Genomic DNA, 27,017 nt, shown 5'->3' with positions numbered 1-27,017 from the left:
GCTAGGAATTTTAAAGAGATTTTGGAAAACACACATGAACCAAACAATAGTACAGTTAAGGGTATGTTTAAGTGTTTAGATTGTAAAGAGTGTAGATTCATAGCTGAGGGACCTTATGTAGAAGAAAGCACTTATGACAGAACCATTGTAGTGCCAGGTAGGTTTACATGTAGTTCAGAATATGTGGTATACATGGCGAAGTGCAATTCTTTCTACATAGGAAAAACCAACAAACCACTGAAAAGGAGAATTTATGAACATCATTATGGGATAAAAAAGAGAGATTAAAATAATGCACTGTTCACACATTAGAATGTTCTAAGGGCCAAAAGTTTTTATTTTCAATAATAGACCATGTTTCCTCTGAATTCAATGGGGACAGAGAAGGAGAGCTTGAGTATAAAGAGCTCAAATGGCAGATTCTGCTCAATGCCTATAACAAACCTAGTCTTAATATTGGGATTAATTATAAAGTAGTTTTGCGTAGGAAAGCAAAGTAAAATAAATGCAAGTAGAACTGCAGTTTTTTAGGTGTCTTATAAGTGTTTTAAGCTATGTTATTTTTATGAAGTAGAATAATTGGTTAATTGAATATTTTTTTGATATATGAGGGTATTTAAGTGTTTGTTGTAGGGATTGTGAGTTTTTCGGATGAAGGCCACTTTTATGGTAGAAAGTGCTTAAGTCTGTATTTTTGTCAATAAAGAAGGTTTTGTTTTGGGTTTCACCATTTGGCAGCATTTGGAATTTATTATAACATCTTGCAAGTGTTTCCTTGTGTATTCGACTTTGAACTTTCATTTGTAGCTGCACAGAGGCATACTTCAGTTTGTCTTTACTTATTAAATATGTATATAAGTTACAAACTGTTTTTGATTTTTATTAATGAACTATGTATAAATTATAAACTGATGACTTGTACTGTAAAACTGTACTAGGAGCTTTTCTCCCCAGGCCTCCATTGAAAATGGGCTCATTTTTGGCCAAATGGACTTTCCGGGTAAACAAATGGCAAATAAATGCTTCTTTTGGATCGCTGCATTACTCTGGTAATCAAATTCATATAAAATAAAACTGGACTGTTCTAACGTTCACAAAATCCATTAATTTCCTATTACAGGCAGACTTAAATATCTGAACCTACTATCTATATATCAATCAAAACACGTATTGAATTGCGTCTCTTTGTTGCACTTTTAGTTCTAAAATACCACCAGGCAACATGCAATGTTAATACACATATTGGTTAAAGCACAACCTTTCTTAATACTACAGACAACAGCTAACTGCTTTCACCTTTATCATAACAGAGCCACAGCATTCTATGTATTCCAAGTTCCTGTCACATATTACTGTATGTAATGTGACGAGAGCTACATGCCACCTATTTTCATTTACTTAAGTGGAATTATCCTGTGGCTGTATTCCAGCTGCAGCTCAGATTTACATCACTTGCAGAAATACACTATAGATAAAAAAGTAGCTTAAACATCAGTTTTAGATAAATATATTGAAGTATATGAGCAGTAACTATTCAAGTTAGTTACACACACACACACACACACTGCCAGCATATACAGACTGATAAAGTATCGGTTACATACAAAGAAATCATCCTTCATATATATACATACATACATACATAAATAAATAAATACATGCACATCATTTCTATATTAATATAATAGTTATGTCGCTGACTCTACAGAACATCCATTCTTTCTCCTCAAAATATTTGGCCTTTCCCATGTAAAATTTTTGATTTCTTAGTAAATCAGAGGATTAGTCAGTCAGTCAGTAATTCCAGACATTAACCATCTCATACTGACTCTGCAGAAAATATGTATAAATGCAAAACCCATTCTATTAACTTTCTAGGTGAATTAGACTAACATTTAAAACCCATCCCTGATTTTGGGCTACTGCACTCATTAGTTTTGGCTCTGTTCCCGATTCCTGAGAAAAGAAGCTGAGAGGTATGATTAAAATGTGGATATAAAATAAAATACAATGAATTATTATTATTATGTTCTGCTATGTCAATATCAGTGACTTTGCGTGATTTCTAGACCCCATTTATACAGCTGGGCAAACAGGTGTACAAATATAACATTTCTGACTAATGGAGTTCATTAATCAGACGCATGAGAACTGGAATAGCGCGGTTATATCAGATAAACATCTACGTTTTTATTTTGTAGCAGACTTTTTTAATGCAAAGGTGTGTTTTTTCATGAAGATGTTGTAGTAATACAGTCCTAATTTCTTGCCTGAGGGTACTTTTTTTAACATTGTTTTGGACTGCTTCCCATGATCTGTGACCCAGAAGTTAAAATGCATAGACTGAATGCTTTTTTATTGTATCTTTCTGGTGTACAGCTGGAAAACATTACTCTCTACAGTCTGCTGCTGAATGTTGGTGATGTCTTACTATAGAGAGATTTGCATATGAGTACAAGACGTACAACTTCTGAACATTCCTACAGGGGCAGCCAGGGTGGCACACACCAAAGAAATGCGTTATTGCTCCTTTGCAGGGTTACCACATGTCCCTCCTTATTCAGGCCAGCCCCTATTTGGGCAGTTGCATACTGCAAAATAACAAGAAAAAATGGCAAATGTCCTGATCCTTTAGGATAAAAAATATTTCAAAAATGTCGTCTAATACTTACATACAACAAATACTTTGTAACTTAAAAACATTAATATGTGAATTAACAGAAAAACTAAATATTTCTGCAAGACGGAGTTTTTATTTTGGCAAAATGATGGAAGTGCATTTTTGCACTGGTTGTGGGTACAGGCTCTTGTGCCAAACCTCATATTTCCATTAAAAATGCCCCACTTGGGGCATATGAAAAGGTAGCATCACTACTCTTTTGGGAGAAAAAAGGAAGATGAATTAGCAGATCCTGATGGATACAGTTTGCAAGGTTTTTTTAGGCATATACACAGATGGGTAATGCATTTTTGAGGTACATGCAAAGAGGGTAAAGCCCATACTCCAACTGCAGTTGTACTATGTTTCCATCTACTGCTGCTTTGTCTTCAGGGGTCAGGAACTGGCAGATTTTATGACAGCCATACAGCTGCATTTTTTCTTTTTGCTTTTAAGCTATCAGTGTAAACAGATTTAGTTAACACATGACTGAAAGACAGACCTAGGACATTATCTGAAAGTGAACACACTCAATTTTGTATTATAGGCAGGTGAAGGAGGCTATAGTTGACTTAGTAGTACTGGTGAATATAACCTGCTTATTTACCTTATATACACACAAACTAATTACAGTGTAGTACAACTACAGGTGACATAACAGTATGAGTGAATATAAACTGCTTATATACACACATAATAAACTAATTACAGTGTAGTACAACTACAGGTGACATAACAGTATGAGTGAATATAAACTGCTTATATGCACACATAGGAAACTAATTACAATATAGTGCAACTATAGTTGACATAGTATGAATGAATATAAAATGCTGAGCACACAAACAAAGACTGAGATTTAGAGCTAGGAAAGACAAAGAGGCCACAGCAGTGATGTTGCAAAAGTTGAAGTATGCAAGAGGAAAATGAAAGGAAGAATATGAGAAAGAACATTTAAGAAGCTGTTAAGTGAAACAATAGAGGTAAGAAGGGTGGGAGTAATAGAGATGGAGGTCAGGAGAGAAGGTCGTTAGTAGTAATGGGTAAAAAGAGAGACAGAGTGTGAAGAAATGTTAGTGTACTTGAGATAGATGTATATAAAAGTGTGATTACAAAGGAGAAAAATGTTAAACTGGTGCACAAAGAACAGACCACAGGCCAATACAATTTAACAACTGCACACATCAACATTTTATTGAACCTATAACTACATGTACAAAAACATCTGCAGTGAGTGGGTCTGTGTCTCTAGAAGTTCGAAGTTCCACAATGTCGAATGTCATAAGGTCAGAACATATTACTGAATTGCCAGGAACGTTGATGCTTATGTATGCAGATCGCAGTACACAGTGGGGATCGGGGAATTCACCCTCCCCCCACAGTACTGTGATCTTGGAGTTGGCATATATAATCTGAAAGGGTTGTGGGGGGTGTAGGGGAGCTTGCCCCCCCTGCAAAAACGTACATTTTTGTTGTTTAGAGCTGTTCAACATTCTGTCAATTCGATCATATGGTCTTGACCATATGATGTTCAATGTTACGGTATTTCAATGTTACCACATAGATCAACTGTACTTTTGTGTAATGAAAATAAGTTTTCATTCTTAACGCATTAAGTCTACTGGCTTTAGCAGGCAATGCACTGCTATAAAAACAGCAAATACAGACGGTTAGCAACTTGAGCTACATGTCCTGCTGCACTGTTTTAAGCAGTGCTGTGACATTTATCTTAAAGGCACATTTACTCATTAAGAATCAATCTATTCACAGTTAAAGATAACTGTTCACATCAGACAGCTGCCAGAAATTGATTACTGTAGTTCAAATGCAGGGATGCACAGTCCTGCGCTAATCTGCACTATTTTGTTTACACAGAAACAATTCTGAAGGTCAAAGCCAGACACTTTTGTTGCATTCAGAATGCTTACTTAAGATTTATCCTCACTAATCCTCATACAATACTGGCACTGAAGCCTGCACTCACTTTCTGCTACATGTTTATCTCAGATATCCAGTCATCACTTTTAAGACAACTGTTGTCTTATCAGTGACACTACTCAGTTAATGTCAAAGGTGACAGCAAACTGCCAAGAAAGATTTAACTTTAAAGTTTACTCCCGGGCTGGTCTACAATATATTAAGACAAAGATGAGGAAGATTAACTGTCTCACTGAACTGTGTACTTTAGGTATTCTTGAAATAAATTATTACACTGATTTCCCAAAATAATTTGTTAGGAGCGAACTAATGAAAGAGGTACATGCTACTCCAACAAAAGAAAAGTACATGTACAACTGTATATGTGAGAGAATTTTAAATAATTAGAAATGATGCAAGCTTTGCATTAAGTGCCCACATTAGCCATGACTGGGTAATACCCATAAATACAAAAAATACAAAATGAAGTTAGAAACAGAAACACTGCTACATAAAATCTCAGGTTAGGCAGTGTCACCTGTATGGACAATACTCTTATCTTTAATAACTGCATATGATTTGTATGTGAATAAACTATGAAAGTAAATAAACATGTTGTGAGATAAACCTTTTTTAAAACACAGCACTATGTGATATAAAAAATAAAAGTCATTAATATGAAGTCTGCCAGGAGCTCTATTGATCTTCGTTTCATTTAGGCACTTAAATCTCTGCACTGAACAGATATAAAAACAAATAATCAACAAGCAGGACATGTAAAATCACAAGTATGGTTAATAATGATTCAAAGCAGATACAGACTATAGAATTAGCAGAACAGCGTGACAGATGGGTTAGAAAACTTCTCTGGAGTTGACTAAATTTCTGAGACTTCCAAATGGAGGCCTTATGTCCTAAGAATAACTAGAAGCTTTTCACTTGATAACATAAGCTACCTGGTAGGGATAAAGGACAGGAGTTCTGCAAACAGATGGGCCCCACTCCATGTACTGCATAAACCAGTACTAACACTTCACATGTTGTGGCATTCGATATTCAGCTGCTGTTGCAAAACAAACAATATAACTGTTGCAACATCAGTCTTTACCACTGCAGCAAAGTTCTGCACTCGAAGGCATGTCAGCGTAGCAAAGACAGTAATCTTAATGGAAAAATACCCATGTACGAGTTCATGTGATAAGGTCTATGGATATAGGCTTCACTTGGAAAACTGTCTTTAAAAAACTTGATAACTGGACATCTGGCCCTTCAGTGACAGTCATCAAGCTGAATTATGCCAGTACGTGATGCTAAGCACCATGCTCTAGCAATGCTTCAGTCTTAGGCTGAATTTTAATTTGGATAACGTCCATCCATAATTGCAATTCTTATAAACTGTCTTCTAGGACAGTAACATTAGACACAAAAGAGAGGTAAAAGCATCATCAGCATAACATGGATACTTTTTCTTTTTTCATGTGCTTTTAATACTGAAAGGCAAAGCCAGTGGGTGCCTCAGCTTGAAGAGAATCACTAAATAGTCTACACAGGATGTTGTTGCCACCAAAAGCTTAAGGTAAAGAGACCACAGTGGAAGATAAAAGTCTATACAGATATAAAGATAGCCATCCCTTCTAATAACAAAATAATTTCACCTTTGACAGAGAAAAAATAAGTGCACTTTTCAGGTGGACAGTCACAAGAAGTGGCAAAACATATGATATAACAGCTTTGCAAAATTATCTACTCCTATTTAAGCTTACAATACACTATTTCCAAGAGAACACTGATCCTGACCCTAAGCTAGCAGTGTATACTAAAAGCCTACATTACCTTCTTTTTCCATAGAAACAGCAAATTTATGATTCTGGTGACATGTCCAGAGATATCTGGTTGATGAAAATAAACTTTTTCCTCATTTTTCCAATGGCATCAACCTCTTCCTTTCACTAGCACATGACAATTGTTTTCTTTCCATGACTACCCCACTATAGTCAGGAAAAGAAGAAAAACATTAGAGAGATCTGTGGCAAATAACAAAAGATACCACAGGTGGACAAACTTTACAAGATGCAAAAGGATGCCTTACATATTTGTGTAATAAGCACAAATAAACTATATTTAAATGTGGCTGATTGATTGTTACTCTAAGTAGAAAAATTATCATAAGCACCAGTAGTACTTCTTTTGTGGTCAGACATATTACCTAATTATAGACCACATAGCTGCCACACTAGATACTGCATCCACAGCATCATAACCACACATTATGGACTGTCTAGCCAACTAACCATGGTCTAGGTTAAATCCAAAAGTTTTACCTTTAGGTCCTCAAACAGCAACCCTACTTTCTCCTTCATGTGGACAGGCAGTGAAGTTTAAAAATTTCTCATATGTGCATGACAGTTAATGGCAGCTGAATACTATCTTCCCAAAACTTTTCAAGCACCCTGCTCTCCCAGACATAAGGAGGAGTAACACACAGCAGGAACCAATTCAGAACCATTCTCTGAATCCAGTGACACCAATTCTACATCAGCTACAGGCGTTTTGTCAAGGAATTTATGAGAGTTCTCTATCCCATAAAACCTACCATTTTTAGGGGCATTTTCCTTACAGGCTGCCAAGAAGGCATCATTCAAAGCTCTCTATGGACATCCAGACTGAGAAGGTCACAGTAACAAATTGTGGGTGTCAGACTCCTCTTCAGCTTTCCATTGGAAGAGGTCTTTCATCCAATAAATATAAAGGACATCCCCAAATGAGATTTCCAGTGTAGATGAAGCAGAGGACATGGTATCAGTATTAAAGTCCAAGGTGGAAGACATCTGGGAGGCACACTTTTCCCTTCTCACTGGCTGAGAAGTCCCACTCACTCTTATGGAAGGGAGGGTTCTCTCTCTGTAGAGAGGGCACAATAAATCGCTGGCTAATCTTCCACTAGTTGCAAGCTATTTTTTTCTCTCTTTCTTTTTTTTTTCTTCTTGTCTCATGCAAGTGACAATTGGCAGACCTCAGTACCTCTCCTCAATTGCTGAGTCTACATATTCCTTGTGGCATGCCCCAGACTAACTCCAAACAAGGGTTGCCACTGGTGAGGCAATCAAGACATCCTGGGTCCAACTTCATTCTGCTGCTAGCAGTGTTTTCCTATGTTTGACCCTGTGATAATGTGAGGTATTGCCAGCTATCCCAGGAGAAGTAGGGCAGTGGATGTGTAACATATGCCAGCATAGCTAGCTGGAGTTTTCTAAAGAATTATATGTCATTTGTATATCAAGCTGATTGATTGTTTATTTTATCTGAAGTGGTTCCTGCCAGTCTTTTTTTTCTATTTTTGTGGTTTTGTGATTTGTACAGATGCCTGTGTTAAAAATGTACCAACAGTGGGTCCTGCTGGACAGAAAAGAAATATGCCTGTGTGTCAGATTGTATTGTAACTGTTGAAATTAATATACTGTAACAGAGGATACTGGAAGAGAATAGGTTAATCTCAGTCTAGCTAACTTTGAAAAACAGACAAACTAAATTACTTGGTTTAGTCCATAAAGATTTCTCTCACAGTTCTGACTGCAGCCACAGACAAAATGTCTGTGAAAACCAGGACTAGGAATCCTACTGTACTGTCCTTACAGGTGAACTAATTGCTACCCAGGAAGGGTGGACATTTTTGAAATGGTTTTACAGATTCCAGATGCTATAACACATCTTAGCAAAGCTCTGTGCATCTATGCTGACACACATGCTACATTCTGCTTCAGTTTCTAGTAATGGGGGTAGTGTGGGAACCACAGTCAGAGGACCAGATGTGATGTCATTCTATAGCCAGCACTGAAGTGATATTTACATATTAGCGAGAGATGTCACTTAGCTCTCAGCAATCTGTTTATGAAACCTGACAAAGAAAGACATCTCACCCACATCCTCTTGCCTTGCTCTAGTAAGGGAAATAGGGGACAGTAATTCATTAGATTGTTCAGGAAAATATAGTGTGATTAGTTAAGTATTGTTTTTCTGCATATGAACCTTTCCATCTGTGTTATTTTTAATATTTCCTGTGTCTGAAACTCAGGTGTTTATCGTAAATAGATATTTAGTATGTTCATGTTCCTTTATTATTTATTATTAAATATATGTAGTAATAAATACAAATACAAAAAGCGAAGGACTGCCAAAAAATAATCACAAGTAACCTGAAAAAAAAACACCCAGAAGGGACAACCAGAACCACAACAAATAACCAAGTTTATTCAGTCCAACTGTTGAGCTTCAAACATGTTTGAAGTTTAACAGTTGGACTGAATAAACTTGGTTATTTGTCGTGGTTTGGGCTGTCCCTCCTGGGTGTTTTTTTCAGGTTACTTATTATTAAATATATTAAAACTTTTCATTGTGGCTGGTCTTTTAGAGAATGTTTTAACCTTTGAGAGTACTTATATTTATTTGGTGACACTGTGGCCACTCCTGAAAGCCTTCCTGCATTGATTAACACTACCATTTGTGTTAGTATTTTACTCAGTATAATTGAGTAGCCTTTTAAGAGCCTTAGAGTAACTGGCTTTGGAGTGTTTTGGTGGCAGCATCTACCTTACAGTCTGGGCAGAGGGGGCATTGCTGGTATATCGGAGCCAGTCTTTCCCTGGTGTGTGTGTGTGTGTGTGTGTGTGTGTGTGTGTGTGTGTGTGTGTGTGTGTGTGAGAAAATCAGATCTCAAAGAGTGTGTGTCAGCTACTTGGAGGGACACACAGCACTGGTTTCACAGAGAGGGTGTTGGAGGACTTGGCTTGGAACACTCTGCTTAGGACTCAGCTGTGTCAGTGGGAAGTCTTATTTGGGGCCTGGAGAGACAGAGGGCAACCCATCCCCAGAAATGAGTGTGCTCCCTGTGTGCTATTAAGGGAAATTGTATTTGGTGCAGAGAGCTGCATCTGAAAATATTGTTTGCATCTATCTTTGTTCCAAGTGACCATCCCTCACTGGAGTCTTTGGTGAGGACTGAGGCTCCTTGATTACTGGCCCAGGGCAGGGATATCACAGATCTCACCATGGGCTTGCTTTGGTAACCCACTACACTGTGCTTACAATGAGTGTACCGCACCAATCAGAAGCTGACTTTGGCATGCCACCCCACCCATCCTCAGGAAACTCTCTGCAGTTATTTCCCCACCCTCAGCCAGGAAAATCTAACTGTTTTATGTGCCTCATGCATGTGCCACTCCCTTCTCTCATTCCAGGATGGACACACTCATTCTCCTCTGCCAGCTCCTTAGATGCCTGGCCCACTTAATAAAGCCTGGGTTACCTGGGCCATATTTACGGTTATTTCTCCAAGGCACAGAGCTAGCCCTTGCTGCATATTCTACATAACATGTAAGAACCCTACAGGCAGAAGAATAACTCTTTGGGAAAAGTCTGGTGAGGAATGCAGGCCCACCAGATAAAGGAGCCTCAAAGAACTTCTAGGAGCCTGACAGGGTTGGCACTTCTTGGTCCTCTTAGCAGGGGCTGTCACCTTGGGAGTCTGGATAAGTCTCACACCTCCACTTTTCCAACAGGGAAGTCCTTCTTAACTAAACTCTTGGCTTAACTCTCTTCCCCCTTCTGAAGCAAGTCATGTATCAGAATCTAGCATCGATAGAGGGGCATCCAGTCTGACTTCCAGATGAAGGCATTCAGATCGGTGGTATATATCTTCATATGTAAGCAATGTAGCCTAGAAAAGGACTTCTCCAGAAGTAGCAGATAACTGATGTATGTTGGCAGAGGGCTGTAAAAGCACCTTGGCAGGACAAGCACCCTTCAGCTAAGCAAGGGCTCAGGATGATGTAGCTGCATCAGTACAGCCTCTAACCACCTCTTCCTTGGTTGCTTCTCCTTCCATTTTTGTAGTGGGATGTCCAAAGCAGAAGATAAGTCACTCAATGCCATGGTGGTGGTACAACCCAAGCCCCTTCTTGTCTAGTTAATTTTGAAGGGAATGCTTTCTTGTCATCAGAGCCTTCTGGCTAAAGCTCTGATAAATGCAACACTTCTGATCACCATGCTCTGGGGCCATAACAAAATGCAGACTAGGTATGATAATACTTAAGAGGTACTGCCTATTACATAAATGCTTAGTCTCTCTCATAGCAGCAGACCTACTCCACACTCATATGAGGTTATCTGACATCCCACCAAAAGCAATATGATACAATAACATACAAGGAAAAAATGAAATGCAAAAGGTTTTCCCTTAATCAGCAATGACCTATGCAGAGTTCTGGAGCAGGTTGCCAAAGGCAAACTACAGATGCTAGCAAATGGCTCATATGACAAGAAATGTGGCAACAAAGAACAAAATTTACCACAGGTGGACTTCATCTTTATCCAGGAACTGTGCTTATGTCCCTAGCAGATCCACATCCATCTGGCCTGGAGGGGGAAGGAAAGTACGCCCTGGAAGTCAGGTTAGTTTTCAAGCCATCTGTGTCAGAAGTCACAGTATTAAGTGCTACTGCAACAGTGATCTATGTGAAGAACATTAGCATGTTATGTTTTTGGTTCTGGAGTCCATCTTCCTGAGGCTACACCCCAACATTCTGATGTCTAATGACAGGACCCTAATCTTTCTGCTCTTGGTGGTCCACAGTTCAGATGTGAACAACGGCTCCCTTCTGGACGTGTGAGGCACAATTTTTGAGTCCTGCAACAATGAAAGTTGAAACATGAATGGCAAAGACCGAAAAGCATGATTATCACTGTAAAGATGGCAAGCGGCGGCTTCACCTCCTACACCACCCAATATACGGTGCCGCATGTGCCCCACCCCTGCTACTTATATACAACCACTGTACGGCTGAGTAAGGGAAAAACTCCAAGATACTGCAACTATAGACCTGGCATATATTTCTCTGCTTGCACTTTCAGTCTCACTGTCCTGTGGGTCACAATTTCAACAGGAGCCTGTAATGAACACCACCACAGAAACAATACTAGGCAAGTGATCATGAGGACAATAAGATGCCGAGCTATATACACCTGTAAGTGGACACACTTAAATGTTTGTGTATTCCTTTTCCAACACTTCTTAAATCGAGCAGGGCTGTACAAGACAATCCTGGTGTAAACTTATGTCTACCCATCTAATCATCAAACCTGCCTTAAAGGTAGTCATAATAGTACTTTGTTTAACCTGTTCTGGTAACTTATTCCATCAGTTGAGAATACAGTGAGTTAGAAAACTCTTTCTCCAGTGAATCTTGTTTATTTGTTGGTATAGATTTAGGTCCCCTAGTGTGGATGTTTATAGATACACTGGTTTTGCAAAGAAAGAGAATATCAAACAGAGCTCGGTCTTTCGTGTCTCAAAAGGCAAGACAAAGGTTTCCTCAGACCAGCCTGTAAGCTATGGAGCACAATAAAAATTTTGTTAATCTGTTGGGATAACAAAGATTTAAGACCTTTAATCTTCTTGTTAAGGTACCTTTAGGATCTTTTTAGTAGAATGATGTCCTTGGACGGATATATATATATATATATATATATATATATATATATATATACATACATATACATACACACACACACTAAACAGGAAATTGTATTTTATGATGGATTTGATAAAGGCTTTGGATCTTAAAGATCCCCTTGGAAATAAACTGGGCCAGATAGAAGGATCTCCTGAATATGATGGAAACATCATGATCAAATGAGCAAGAATTGTCCATGTAAGTACCCAGGATCCCTTATGATCACGGCTGTTGGAAGAGAAATATCATTTATAAAACATGAGGTGTGAATAGCTTTTTTGGTGAATGCTATTATGTTACACTTTTTTGCAATTACCTTAAGACTGTTTTCAAAAAATCCAGAATGTACACATTCTAGCTCTTGCTGAAGATATTTAGTTTAGTGGATGAGCAGGCAACAGTGCCCATCTTGAGGTCATCCGCAAACTTGGTCAATCCCACTTTTGGGATACTAGACTGAAGTCTAGAAAATAAATGACTAACAGGAAAGGGCCTAGCACTGATCCCTGTGGTACCCTATTACTTATAATTTTACGTTCAGAGAGAGTACTAGCAACTTTCATAATCTGAGCGCTACTGGATAGTCAATCTGGAATCCAATGAATGTAGGGGGTTTGCATTATATTTGTCTACTTTTTTGTTTAGTACCAGCATGTGGGACAGTGATAAAAGCATTGGCCACATCAAGATAAGCAGTGTGCACAGACTGACCACTGTCCCCTGTTTTTGTTGCCTTACCAAATAAGCTTACCAGGTTCACAAAGCCAAAATGACTGGGATTGAGATCATTTATATTACTTGTGTATGCAGAGGCTGTGCAATGCATGGCTATTAAGGCTCATGGGTCTGTAATTACCTGGGTCTGCAGAGGAGTCACACTTGTGTATGGGGGTCACAGTGCTTATTCTCCAAGCATTAGACACAAACTGTGTGGCTAGACTGAGGTTGAGCAGTTTAAGTAGAGGCTCACTTAGTGCATACTTGGCAGTAATAAGAATGCAGCCAGGTATGTTGCCTAGTCCTGCAGAAGTACTACTTTGGACACCTTTCAGCCTGAATGGTCAGCTTTTCTAAATTTTTATTCAGACTCCATCCCTTTATATTTTCTTTGCTGCCTACTGAACATCTCCCTGCAATTTATTGGCCCCATACATCTCTCTCAGTGAGAGCTCTTCTCAGCCAATTCACTCCTTGAGAGATGAGAGAGAATCACAGAGCCACTAGGGCTTTCTCTGTTTATGGCCCTAATACTGACCCTCGTGGCTGATACATATGCATTATGTGTTAGTGTGGAAGACCAAACATGACCTTGCAATGCTGTCTCCCAATACTTGCGTGCTTCCACATATGCTCTGCACAGGGCTAACATCATTGGCTTGGCTGGATCAAGCTCAGTTCCCAGTCTATATCCCCATTTGTTGCCTGTTGTTCTCCACCTGTATGTTGGCAATCGGTCAATTAGAACCATTAATCCCTCTCCCCATAATGGGCAAGCTGGGATCAGCCACTAACTCCCACTCAGCTCCATTGAGATCCCCAGTGGCCAAGCTACTAGTCAAGCTTGGATCATGTGTGTCATAACCAGGGCACATTACCTCTAGGCCACAGAGCCAGGGTCTCCTACCTCATATTTCACTATTACATCTTTGTGTGAACTGTAAAGAGGATGCTCTTTTCCTGTACACCCTCAGTCATGCCCAAAACGAAAACATTGAAGAGTACTGGACCTAGAACTGACCCCTGCAGTACTCTACTTGTCAAACTTTTTTCCTGATATTAATTAAATCAGCAAAAACCTTTCATGTCTGACCATTCAATGTGCAAGCAATCCTTGCCCCCCGCCCCCCGAAACACACACAACTGCAAGTTTTCCTAGAAGCCAGCTGTGCAGGAATGAGTCAAAGCCTTGGTGAAATCTAGGTAGGAGTCGATAAGTAATGCTTCCCCTACCTAGTTTTCCTGTGGTCGAGGCACAAAACCTAATGAGGCTTAAAGGACTGTTTTTCCTCACCACAAATCTTGCTGGTTGCCATCATGCAGATAGAGAAATATAACCAATGTGTGGGATTCTCCTTGCTGATAATGTTACATTTAAAGGCCTGCAACTCCCTGGATTTTTTTTTTTGCTGTGCTCCTTGTCCCAAACCACCACCACCAAATGAACACGGGTACCATGCATGCTGTTTTTCAATCCACAGACATTACAATACACAACTATCTACTGAAAATCTATGTTATGGAATCTACCAGTAAAATGGCCCGATTCTAGAGGTCCCTGGGTAGGCTGTTTACCTGGCTCCTGTGTTTTATAAAGGAGTACCAGAATGCAGGAGAAATGCACAATTCCATAATCTGTACAAGAGATTGAAACAGGATATGTAAGTAAATAAGTTATTTTCCTGAAACAAAAAAGGAAGAATATGGCACAAAAGTCAAAATAAGCAGATGAAATAAAAGGGAAAAGCCCAATTTAATGTTGTAAGCAAAACAGCTCAATGAGGTAAAATGTTCTTTTGCGTCAAACATACTGAATATCTTTTCCAGTTCTGATTCCATTTCAAAACTCACATTCCACGTGTCAAAGCTCTTGCATCTTTATGTGTAATCATAAAAGCCAAAGGGATTAAAACTCATAGCTGTCAACCTTCCATCTCCTAAATGAGGAACACTGCCTCGCATAATGTGGTACAAGTGGGCAAAATGTGGAAGACCTCCAAACAGCTTATTACCAACTTCAACTAGGAAGGGCCACAGGATGGTTAAAAGGTGCTACTTTATACTTATAAAAAGTTCTTTTGGTGAATTAATATGATTCAGTACTAGTTACAAAGGATCTCAGTTTAACAAATTCGTAACACTGAATGTGGGACAGACCCTTTCAATGTGGAACTTTAAGGAATATGGACTTTTTAGACTGAAAATAAGGAAATGTTCCTTGCAATGAGGTACACTTGAGAGGTATGGATTAACTTGAGAGCAGTGATGTGGTTCTGTTGCAAATGAACCCTTGCTTCTTTATATATGAAAATATTTTGATCCCTTTCAAACGTTATTAGCTAGAGAAGCTTTAACAAATTTCATAAAGATCTGCATTTAGTCAGTTTTGTTCTAAGAAAGTTTATTCAGGTTAGTGCTTTTATCTTCTAGTCTTCATATCTAAAAAAATGTTTATAAACAAGTATCTTAAGGCTTGCTCTTACATACATTCACGTTTCTACAAAGGGAGAGGAAGGAGCAGTTGGTACGATTGGCTAGTGTTAAGGTTATTTCAGATTGGTTATGTTTGGTGTTTTCCAATTGGATGGGGCTTTTAATCCTTAATTTGCATAAGTTTTTCTATAGGTGGGTCTTTTAGCTAGTCCTTTATCTCATACCTCCTGAATTTACAGATTTTTTGCAGAATGTCCAGATTTTCACCTCATATTTTTGGTCTAGTCCTCATATTTTTTTCCAGCAAATCACTATAGTTTGCAGTCATTAAAAAATTACATACATTTGAGTTTTAGACTTCATATTCTTCAGAACATCCATGCTAACACAAATCCTGTTATTCTGAAACTTAAATTTATAAGAGCAATATTTAAAAATGTTCTCTATTTTTGGCCTTTGTCCCCCACTGTTTCAGGCTATGTCCAGGTTTGTCCAGACTTCCTGCTCTTGAGAGGTATGTCTTACCTACTGGAGGATGTTAAGTCCCTTTATTCCAACTGAAACTCCCAAGTTCCTTTGTTAAAAACTTACACTGCCCCAAAATTTCACAGTATGTGGCCTACTACTGACTCAGGCAGGCACTTATTAATAGAGGAAGAAATTTAAAGACATTTGTGTGCCAACAACTTGACATTAGGTATTCATAGTTGTTAACAATCTTTACATTTCAGGGAGCAGACAGTTTGTAATCTATTACATGGTTTTATTGTAAACTCTGGTAAGTTTCTGTCTCTGTGACCTATATTAAACCAGTTTTATTAGAAAACAGTTGAGTGCTACACATTTGTAACGGATTAGTTGTTCTTGGTGACCCTCTGTTTATTATTTCGTTAAAACAAGTAAAGGTTTTTAAATACTTATTCCAAGTCATGCTAAAATAAATAAATAAAGTAGCATATCACTGTAATGGAGTATTGATCATTGTGAATCCTGCTTTTAGAGTGCTGGTAACAAAGAGTAGGTTAAGATCTTTTAAATATGATTCTTAAGAGTCCAGTCCTTTCTCCTTGGCAACAGGATGGATGGTGCCCGTTTTAAGCAAGGCTATAGTTTGTACCATCTGTAGTAATTACCCACTCTTTTAGAGGAACAATAATATTTTACTACAAAGACGTTTGTGGGACCTACTTTTATGGGTCCTGAGGGTGTTTACAGGTGTCAGATCTTTTTTTTTATGCATCCCTAGAGAAGGATATGAACAAAAATTATGGCTAAAACAATATAAATGTGTCGGTCTTTCACTCCCTATTCAATAAAGCTTCTTCAGATCCTTGTTAGACCTAATAATGGTTTGAATATTACATCTCTTGTGAAAATTGAAAGCTGAAGCATTACGAATTTCAATTGATGACTAAGACAGTATTTGAAAAGACAGACACACGATACAATTAAAATGTTAAATTACTAGTGTGAAGCAGGAGGAAAATCTAGATTGATAACTTCATAGGTTCAGAGGTTCATAGGTAGGTACTAGGCTATTGGCTCTAGGGCCTATATAAGCCTAGCCAAAAAGGTACCCTGGCTTTCACCACCCAAGAAAAATATTTTCCTGTGCCCCTGTCAAGCAGAGCCACAGAAGTGATCCCCGGGGTGAATTTCCTATCTCCCATCCAATCAACAAGATTTTTCTTGAAGAGTGCTAATGAGGAGCTTTGTTTGATATAGATAGGTAGTTTGTGCCAGAGTATGGGAAGTCTCTGGGACAGGAATCTATCCCTCCGGCATGTTCTGTTCATTGTGGTGACAAGGTTTAGGTCCCTAGAGTGTGTAGCTCGGAGGGATTGGGATTTCTTTAAGTGGAGCATGTCCAACAACTTTGGGTTTGACATAGCTTTGTATGTTAGGCAGAGATCGCCTCTTAGTAGGTGATATGCAATGGAGTAAAGCTGGAGTTTTTTGAGACTGTCTGCGTAAGGCATCTGCTTGAGGCCGGTAAATCTCTTTATGAGGTATTTCTGCAGCCTTTCCAGTAACTGTAGATGTCTTGTGAGGTACATACCAAAAAGGGTGCTGTATTCTATAATGGATCTAATGAGTGACGAGTAGAGGAGAACAATGACCTCTTTTTTCCTGGATGAGAAACCTTTTGTGATGAGGTGTGCCACGTAGAAGGATTTCCTAACTACTGTGATGATGTGATTATCAAAGGAGAGACTACTGTCCGCCTGTGTCACATTTGGTGTTAAGTAGACTACTGCCTATGTGGTAGTTCATAGGTACAGAGTTTTTACCAAAAAAACTTATTCAGGAACGAAAGTCTGGATGCCAAATTACCTTAAAGGTCCAGATACACAGTCCTAGTCCAATTCCAGGTGGTGGATCAGGCTGGGATAAATGAAGACAAGTCCTTGGTGGGGAAGAATTCTTGTGCCTCAACACCACAGTGGATCAGGAGTTGCTGGTTTTCTGTCACCTTTGTTCTTCTCTTGATAGCAGCTGCTCCATCTCCAATGATCTCTAATCAAAAAGGACCAGAAACTCTTATGCACTCAAGGTAAGACCTAATGGGCAGCATGGTTTGAACAGAAACAAAGGGATCTGTGTTGATTGGGAGATATTAGAAGGGGGTGGGGTTAGCTGTAAAAGAAAGGTGGTAGCTGATTTGGAAATTTACACTAGTCTCTTTGACATCAGTTTCCAGGGATTTCAAGATAGTAGTACAGTCTCTGTTTAAGTTTCCTTAATTCCAGCACACTTTTAATGGAGCAGCTCATATTGAGCCCAGGTTTGTTGCATGCATTCAAGTGAATTTGTCACTAGAGTTCCTTTATCTCAAGCAGGGCATTCTTGCTCCAACTGAGTGGGGCTAAGTTTACACAGTCAAGGATATGGAATTTGAAAGATCTGTGGACAATTTTCTCCGTGCTATGCTTGGCTAGTGCATTTCTGTTAATCTTGTGTCTGATATCTGAAAGGTGCCGAGTAATGCATATTTTCAATTTAGTTAGGGTTGAAACCCATCCATTTTTTTCTGGACTATACGGAAATCAAACTGAATGTCTGGTAGTCGGAAAACAGTGTACAAACTCTGGTATTATATTTCAAGAAAGAAACAGACTATCAGAGTTTATTAAATCAGCAGATTTACTATGCTTCTTCACAGAAAAGCATAGTAAATTGGCAGAAAGCAGACATCAGGAATGGAAAACGAGGGAGCTCCCAATCAACTGATGTCATGAAGACGTCACAAAATCGGTGGAGTGTGGACGATAGAGAGGCTGAAACGGGCGGGGTTATGGGTGATCCGATGGGATGTGGCCTTGGTCCAGTTTTGGCTACAATGAAAATGTGGCAACCCTAAATTTAATTATTTTGCCCAGATAAAAGCACTTGCACAGTGTGCAATGTGCCCTGTACAGTTTTGTCAATGCAAGATTTTAAGAAATGAGCTGGGAGTTTCAAATGGGAATAACAGGACCTGACATCCTCCTGCAGACAAAAGACTAGCTAAAAGACCCCACCTACAGAAAAACTTAAGCAAATTACGGAGGAAAAGTTGCATCCAATTGGAAAACTCAAAATGTAACCAATCAGAAATAAGCTTAACACTAGCCAGTTCTACAAACTATTCCTTCCTCTCCCTTTGTGGAAATGTGTATGTAAGAGCAAACTTTAAGCTACTGTTTTTTTTTTCTTTTTTTATAAACGTTTTGGATCTGATGAAGCCTAAAAGACAAATGTGCTAATCTGTACAAACTTTCTTTGAAGAAAACTGACTTAAAGGTGAATTTTTCTGAAATTTTTTAAAGCTTCTACTGATTTAAGAACTTTTGAAAAGAATCAAAATATTTTCATGTAGAGCTTCTACGAAGAAGCAAGGGTTCATTTTTACAAAATCTTAGTGTCGCTCTAGAGCTAATCCCCTTGGTTTTGTTCTTTCATTCATCTTGGCAGTGGCCTTTAGGCTCCCGAGTTTGGTTTTGCTTGATTTGTGTGGATACCACTTTGTGGGATCTGTGATTTCTGAGTGGAATCACAAAATTACTTTTTCTCACAGGTGCTACAAATTAGAGGTAGGGACTTGTACTCTCCCCAAAAAACAAACTTAACCAATAGTCTTTTTGTCACATGTAATGTGATGGTGGTGAAACTGTCAAAAAAAAACTGGCATCCATCCATTCAAAATCGCCTTTTCCGATTTTTGCATATGGAGTCAAGAGTACCACATCAACAGTGACCATCATCTACAGCCAATATTCTAAACACCAGGTGGCCAGTATACCAATGTTTACTACATCAGTGAGAACAGCTGTATAACATTACACCAATGCATTATGAAACAATTTCCAATTCTGTACTGAAAACTTCAAGTCTACTGCAATATAGTAATGAAGTAAATGGTACAAACTTCAAGCCTGTACAAAAGACAGAATACTATTATTTTGTTACCTTTTGTATATTTTTTCTTCATGGTACCGACTTGGGTCCATGTATGCAGGGCCAATTGTCAATATGTTAGTAACTTGACCACATTTTCCTAAAACTGAAAGTCCTCAATTGTACACTTGCTACTATGCTGTTCTGACTGGCTGTTGGTATTTTAGGTTCATTAAAGTTTTCAATCTTTTTTGTCCTGCAGCATGCAAGACCTTCAATGACTTTGCTCTCACACTGAGTCTGGTCATCAATGCCACTAAATGCTTCACAAAGCTTCAAATCCAAATCCTTCAACCAACATCCTATAACTGTACAATATAGCTATTCCAAAACTCATACCTCCATGGTTATCTCGAGACTCCTGTTAACTTAGTAGTCCTTCAGAGGGCACACTGCTCCTTTTTTGTTGGATACCTGCCCAGAGTTGGATCATGGTCAAATGGGAACCTAGGCAAGGTAATGGATCTCCCCCCCCCCAGCACCCCCAGACATCCAGCACCCCATTGCTTGTTTATTTCTCCCCAGTTACCATAAACCCTGCTCAAACCTGTCAGTGTGCATAATATCTTATTTACCTATACAATGATTACAGATATTTAAACTTTTATTTAAAATTTTACAGCAGAAAAACTGACAGCCATTTGCTAAACAAAACAAACATTTCTTAAAATGAAACCAGACTTAGTATAAATAATAAGCTTCTCTGACTTTGAAACTCACATTAAAAGAAAAGTACAGTTGTGTACTTACCATAAATGTAGATGTTCGAGTGTATTCACTGTTGCAGTCATTACAATTGGGTTATCCTGCTGGCAGGCTAACCGCAGTCAGCCCGAGTTACAAAGTCTAGGTCCGGCGTCGGTTGCTGTCGCCTCTTCCCTGACGTCAGTGCGCCAGGGGTATAAAGGATGCAGCAGACGCCATTTTCTTCAGTTTTTCTTGCCCCAGATGTCAGGTGCCCCTAAAAAGGTAGGCTAAATTATGTCAATAAGCATGCATACACAAAAAACAACGTTTCCTTCATCTACAAGCAAATACACCACATAGGTTGTATAGAATAGAGAAGTACAGATAAGTCCCAGCAAGGAAAAGGGGGATGGTGGGAGGGTAACCTGGACTGCAACAGTGAATACACTCGAACATTTACATTTATGGCAGGTACACAACTGTACTATGTTCATCGTGTTTCACTGTTGCAGTCATTACAATTGGGTTGAATCCCAAAGCTAAGGTTGGGAGGCTGGTGCTAAATAGGATTAGGAGAGGCTATCAGGCCCTGCAGAACTGCAGTGGCAAAGCCTGCCCTGGATTTAGAGTAGAGAGGTAAGTGATAGTGCTTTGTAAAAGTATGCACTGAACTCCAAGTTGCAGCCTCTCAGATGTCTTTGGTTGGTACTCCTCTGAGGAAGGCTGCTGAAGTGGCTGCTGCTTTGGTTGAATGTGGCCTAATGCCCTTAGGCACTGATTTGCCATGCTGTGAATAGCAGAAACGAATACAGTGGCCTACCCACTTTGAAATAGTCTGTTTCGAGATAGGCTTTCCTTGTGATCCTGCAGCATATGCCACTAGTAGTTGTTCAGTCTTTCTGAAAGCTTTGGTTCTGTCCGAGTAGAAGCATAGCTGGCTGTGAATGTCCAAAGAATGCAGAAGTTTCTCACCCTTATTCTGTGGGTTTGGGTAGAAGGTAGGCAAATGAATTGTTTGGTTAAGGGCCACACTGGACACTACCTTAGGCATAAATGTAGGGTTTGTCCTTAGAGAAAGAAACCCTGTCAGGATTGAAAATTATGAAAAGTTCCACAGCCATGAGTGCCTGTAACTCTGAGACTCGTCTAGCGGAGGTTATTGCTAGGAGCAGAGCTGTTTTCCAGGATAAGAATTTTATATCAGCTGCAGGGGCTGGCTCAGACAGAGGCAGCGTGAGTTTTTCCAAGACATAGTTGAGGTCCCATGCAGATATTGGTGCTCTCCTTGGAGGTCTTATGTTTTTGGCCCCTCTGAGGTACTGCCTTAGTAATGGATGAGAAAAAATAGGTGGTTCTGTATTGTAATGAGCTGAAATGGCAGAGGCATGAATTTTAATTGATGAAAAGGAAAGGCCTTTATCCAGCATCTCAGTTAAGTATTGCAAAATCTGAGGAATATTTGGAATAGTCGTGTCAATACCTTGTGCCTGGTTCCAAGCACAGAATCGCTTCCATTTTTCTGCATAATATTTTCTGGTGCTAGGCCTCCTGGCCTCCAAAATAACATCCATCACTGCTTTAGAGAGAGGTGTGTCTTGAATGGCTACATTATCCGCCAAGCTTCCAGGTTTAACGTCCTGAGTTGGCTGTGCAGTATCGGACTGTCTTGTTGGATCAATAAGTGAGGAATTTGAGGTAATGTCCAAGCTGGGCATTGAGACAAGCTCTTTAGGACTGGGTACCAGTGCTGGCGTGGCCAGTCTGGGGCAATCAGTATAATTTTTGGCTTCTCTTGTCTGACCTTGACGAGTACCTTGGGAAGGAGAGGCAGAGGAGGAAAGGCATATACTGTTAGGTTTTTCCAGCAGAAAGATAGAGCATCCACTTTCCATGCTTGCTTGTGATAAGTCCTTGTGCAGAATCTCTGTAGTTGGCAGTTGTGAGGGGAGGCAAATAAGTCTATATCTGGGCATCCCCAGTTCCTTGTTATCATGCTGTGGATCCAATTTCCACTCGTGAGGATGCATTAGGTTTCTGCTTAGTTCGTCTGCCAGAGTATTTATCCTTCCTGGCAGGAATTGTGCTTGCAGATGTACTTGGTAAGTCAGTGCTGTGTCCCACAAGTTCATGGCTAGTCTGCAGAGGGGCTAGGAATGCGTGCCTCCCTGCTTGTTTATGTACCACATGACTGTAGTATTGTCCATCTTTATCAGTAGTTGTCCTGGCTGAAGTAGATCCTTGAAGGCTGTCAGGGCATTCTGAACAGCTAGCATCTCTTTTTGACTGATATGTAGATGCATTTGACTTGTGGACCATGTGCCCCGAATACATCTTCCTGCCATATGGGCCCCCTAGGCATAATATGATGCATCTGATGTCAATGTCTGCCTGGCTGTGGGTAAGATGAATGGCTGTCCCGTGTTGAGGTGACAGGCTTTTGCCCACCATCGAAACTCCTGTTGCAGGCAGGGAATGAGGGTAATTATTTCCAGTCTGTGGCAATGTTGAGTCCAAACACTTTCTAGATACAATTTAAGTTTCCTCATATGCAGTCTTGCATATGGAATTAGCAGTATGCAGGATGCCATGAAGCCCAAAGCCTGCAGAATTTTTCTTGCAGATAAATGGGTCTTTGTTGCCAACATTTTGAAATAAGTAGTCAGTTGTCTGTTTGTCTGGCGTGAGATAAGTCATCTGGGCAGCTGTATTTAAGCTTGCACCCAGGAATATTATCTCTTGAGAGGGTACGAGTTTTGATTTCTTTTTGTTTACTGTGTACCCTAGACCTGTTAGTAATCTTTTTACAAACGCCAGATGCTGTAGTAGAATGTCCTTGTTCTCTGCTTGAATACGGCAGTCGTCCAAGTAAGGATATATTTGTATTCCTCTTTGTCTGCAAAATGCAATTACTGGTGCCAGGCATTTAGTGAAGACCCTGGGCGCAGTAGATAAGCCAAAGGGCAGTGCAGAGAATTGGTAGTGCATTGAGCCAGCTATAAAGCTGAGGTATCTTCTGCATGATTGTCTGATAGGTACATGCAGGTATGCCTCTTTTAGGTCTAAAGTCACAAGCCAAGCCTTCTTGCCCAGAATGGGCAGAAGCTGCTGCAGAGTTAATATTTTGAATTTTGGAATATCCAGGAATGTGTTTAGGATAGACAGGTCCAGTATTGGTCTCCAGTCTTTGTCCTTTCTGGGTGCCAAGAATAGCCTTGAGTAAAATCCTTGTCCCTGCTCTTGCTGTGGTACTTGTTGAATGGCTCTCATGTCCATGAGAGATGCAACTTGTTTTTGTACCTCTGCCCATTGATTGTGTGGCAGGTCTGGCATACCGTTTGGCCTTGGCAGGGTGTGAAAGTGGAACCTGTAGCCTTGAGGTACGATATTTAAGACCCATTTGTCCAGGGTGATCATGTGCCAATTTTGTGAAAAAAGTGCTAGTCTTCCCCCCAAAGGAGCTGCCAGAAGATAAGTGCTTGGTGCTGGCAGGGGAAAGTCATTGAGACTGTTTCCTGTATGGCTGTGATTTTTCCTCTCCGCTTTTGGAGGTAGAAGCACCCCATTGTTTAGGCCTATATGAGCCTTGGGGCTGTGATCTGCCTCTGGGGTGTCTGTATCTGCCTCTCTGTGGCCTGTCTGACACTGGAAAGGACCAATTTTTTGTAGGCCAGTTCCTGCTAAATCTGGGAGGCTGCACCTGTAAGAAATCCTTCACTGTTTGCATAGACTTAGCTTTGTCCTCCATTTTTTTCACCTCCTCTGCTTTAACACCAAACAAGGTATCATGTTGTAATGGAGCATCTAATAGTTTGCTTTAACATGATCGGGTAGATTCTGTTCTTTTAACCAAGCATGCCTCCTAATGACAGAACCCGTAACTGCGGCCCTGCAGGAGGCCTCTAGAGAATCAAAACTACATTGCAAAGTATGCTTTCCCACTTGTTCAGCTGCACGCAATAAATCCTGCATTTCTTTGTTTTCTGCACATTCTGAATTTGGCAATATTTTCTGTTTAAGTAGTGACATAAGATATTGCTGATATTTAAGCATATGAAACTGACAATTTAAAGCTCTTACAGCCAAGGTAGCAGAAGTATAAATCTTTTCTCCCCCATCTGTCCAGGGCCCTTGAATCCCTATCAGAGGGAATAGGGTTTTTTAGCAGTGGAAGCCTTGACCCCCCCCCCCCCCTTGGGACCCTGAGAAATAGTTTCTGGGTCAGCAGCAGAGTTTTTGTAAAGAAATTTATGTGAATCAGGAACCCTGTAGTATCTGTCTGGCTTAACAGGAGCTGGTGGTAAAGAGTCAGGAGACAGACCGGACTCTGAAAATGCATCATCTACAATGTCTAAAACAGGAGGAATAGCAAGCGGCCTGTGCTGAGGCAATAAAAGGAAGTCTCTGAGCCTTTTCTTGGATTCTGAGTAATCTTGGCTCTCCCAGTGGAAATGCTCCCTCATAGTATGCAGGGTCTCCCCAAAAGAATAATCCTCAGGAGGAGAGGCTGAAGGGATAGATTCTTCAGCATCAGAATCCTCATAGGGAGGAAGGGAATATTCCTGTTCATTAGAGGAATCAGAAGAAATGGAAACCTGATCCGAAGATTCATATTCTATCTCTTGCCTAGGCCTCTTATCAGGAGAGGGATGGGAACCCGTGATCAAAGTAATTAGGTCTTCGGCCATTTTAAGCATCTGTTTTTTAGGCATGGAGGCCTGTCCAGGAGAATGCTGTACTTGTTTCTTTGTCTTTAGAGCTGCTTTAGTCTTTGCCTTTGAAGTTGAAGTTGGTTTTACATATAACTGTGTAGGCCTGAAAACACCCTCAGAATCCGATGCCTGCTCAGCTACTCTGGACCCATCTGAGGGAATAGTTTCCGAGTGTCCAATACCTTGAGTTTCCAGTGGCCTAGTCGGCTCGACATGGGAGTCGGAAGCGGCCTGTGGCTCTTGAGGTAGTGGGCGTAAGGGGCTGCGAAAGTGCCTCACTGAAAACCGGCGAACCAGCAGCAGGCCTAACGGAAGCCTCGTCGTCGGTTTTGGACCTCGGATGCCTGTCCTTTTCTTTTTCTTTGTGCTTTTTATAAACTCCTGTAGTCGTCTGTTCCGACGGCATTATATAATTGAATCTTCTGCCAAAATAATGAAATGCAAAATCGTACCAATACTTAATAGTGCGTTGGTTAAATCTAGCACAAAACCGACAACTAGCAACGTCGTGGTCAGGGCCTAGGCAAGGAATACAGTAAGAATGAAAATCCTTATCAGGTATTTGCTTCCCACAAGACATACAATTATTAACCTTTTCTGACATCACTGCAGTGGTGGTGCTGCGGTAGCATTGTCGCCTCACAGTAAGATGCTGTCCAGTTCAATTCTCAGCTAGAGCGTCTTCTGCATGGAGACATGCGTGAATGGGCGTACCTTCATTGAAGGTTGTGCGTCAGGGCTGGCAACTCGGCACCTAAAAATCTACTGCCAATCATTAGCGGACCGGAGTTCCGCTGTGGCGACCCCTAACCAGGAAAAGCCGAAAGACACAACAAAGTACAGTTTTGTACCTACCATAAATGTAGATGTTCGAGTGTATTCACTGCTGCAGCCATTATACTTGGGTTATCCTGCTGTCAGGTGGTCCCCGCAGTCGGCCAGAGTTCCAAAGTCTTGGTCCGGCGTCAGTTGCTGTCACTTCTTCCCTGACGTCAGTGCGCCAGGGGTACATAAGATGCAGCCGACGCCATTTTCTACAGTTTTTCTTGCCCCAGATGTCAGGTGCCCCCAAATAGGTAGGCAATACATATTGCTAATAAAACATACATAAAAGGTAAAACCAAAACCTTCAGTTACCAGCAAATACACCACATAGGTAGTATAGTGTAGCATAGGGTAGAAAGGTATAGATAAGTCCCAGCTAAGAAAGAGGGGATGGGGGGAGGGTAACCTGGACTGCAGCAGTGAATACACTCGAACATCTACATTTATGGTAGGTACAAAACTGTACTATGTTCATCGTGTTTCACTGCTGCAGTCATTACACTTGGGTTGAATCCCAAAGCTGAGGTAGGGTGGCTGGTTCTATAGAGGATTTGGGGTGGCTATGAGGCCCTGCAACACTGCAGTGGCAAAGCCAGCTCTGGATTTAGAATAAAGAGGCAAGTGATAATGTTTGGTAAAGGTGTGTACTGAACTCCAAGTTGCAGCTTCCAGGATATCTTTGGTAGGTACTCCTCTAAGGTAGGCAGTTGAAGTGGCTGTTGCTCTGGTGGAATGTGGCCTAATGTTGCTAGGTACAGTTTTCCCATGCTGTGTGTATCATAAACGGATACAGTGTCCTATCCACTTTGAAATGGTCTGCTTTGAAATAGCCTTTCCCTGTGATCCTGCAGCATATGCTACAAACAATTGCTCAGTTTTCCTGAAAGCTTTTGTTTTGTCCAAGTAGAAACGTAGCTGTCTGTGTATGTCCAATGAATGCAGAAGTCTCTCCCCTTTATTCTGGGGATTTGGATAAAAAGTTGGCAAGTGAATAGTTTGGTTAAGAGCCACACTGGAGACCACCTTTGGCATAAATGAAGGGTTTGTTCTTAAAGAAACTCTGTCTTGGTGAAAAATGATGAAAGGCTCAACTGCCATTAGTGCCTGTAACTCTGAGACTCTTCG

At 40.3% G+C, this 27,017-nt stretch overlaps 1 protein-coding gene across 4 annotated transcripts in view; it reads right to left on the bottom strand.

Moving 5' to 3' along the window:
* The window catches only part of PC (pyruvate carboxylase), a 2,844,646-nt gene that overhangs the window by 1,201,234 nt on the left and 1,616,395 nt on the right, over positions 1–27,017 (bottom strand). The gene's annotated exons all lie outside the window — the stretch shown is intronic.

Source organism: Protopterus annectens, chromosome 6.part0, assembly GCF_019279795.1.
Source record: "Protopterus annectens isolate FY-2018-M chromosome 6.part0, PAN1.0, whole genome shotgun sequence".
Taxonomy (NCBI): Eukaryota; Metazoa; Chordata; order Ceratodontiformes; family Protopteridae; genus Protopterus; species Protopterus annectens.
Note: the sequence above shows the minus strand (reverse complement) of the source record. Positions and strands in the feature narration are given on the sequence as shown.